Raw genomic sequence first — 527 nt, forward strand, 5'->3', positions numbered from 1 at the left:
GAGAGCGACATGGTGGAAGTCTACCTGCACCCTGGAGCCGTGGTGTTTGGGCGGCCTGTGAGTGAGGGTGTGGGTGCAGGCTGGCAGCCTGTGAGTGAGGATGTGGGTGCCTGTGAGTAAGGGTGTCGGTGCCTGTGAGTGAGGATGTGGGCGGCCTGTGAGTGAGGGTGTGGGCGCCTGTAAGGGTGTCGGTGCCTGTGAGTGAGGATGTGGGCGCCTGTGAGTAAGGGTGTCGGTGCCTGTGAGTGAGGGTGTGGGTGCCTGTGAGTGAGGGTGTGGGTGCCTGTGAGTGAGGATGTAGGCGCCTGTGAGTGAGGGTGTGGGCCCCTGTGAGTGAGGGTGTGGGCCCCTGTGAGTGAGGGTGTGGGCGCCTGTGAGTGAGGGTGTGGGCACCTGTGAGGGTGTGGGCGACCTGTGAGTGAGGGTGTAGGTGCCTGTGAGGGTGTGAGCAGCCTGTGAGAGTGTAGGCGCCTGTGAGTGACAGTGTGAGTGCCTGTGAGTGAGGGTGTAGGCGCCTGTGAGTGAGG

The 527-nt window shown here is 63.2% G+C and overlaps 1 protein-coding gene across 1 annotated transcript in view; it reads left to right on the plus strand.

Annotated features, from left to right (window-relative positions):
• SPG7 (spastic paraplegia 7 (pure and complicated autosomal recessive)) overlaps positions 1–527 on the plus strand; it is a 57,948-nt gene that overhangs the window by 21,009 nt on the left and 36,412 nt on the right. The gene's annotated exons all lie outside the window — the stretch shown is intronic.

Source organism: Mandrillus leucophaeus, unplaced genomic scaffold (assembly GCF_000951045.1).
Source record: "Mandrillus leucophaeus isolate KB7577 unplaced genomic scaffold, Mleu.le_1.0 Scaffold10, whole genome shotgun sequence".
NCBI classification, from domain to species: domain Eukaryota; kingdom Metazoa; phylum Chordata; class Mammalia; order Primates; family Cercopithecidae; genus Mandrillus; species Mandrillus leucophaeus.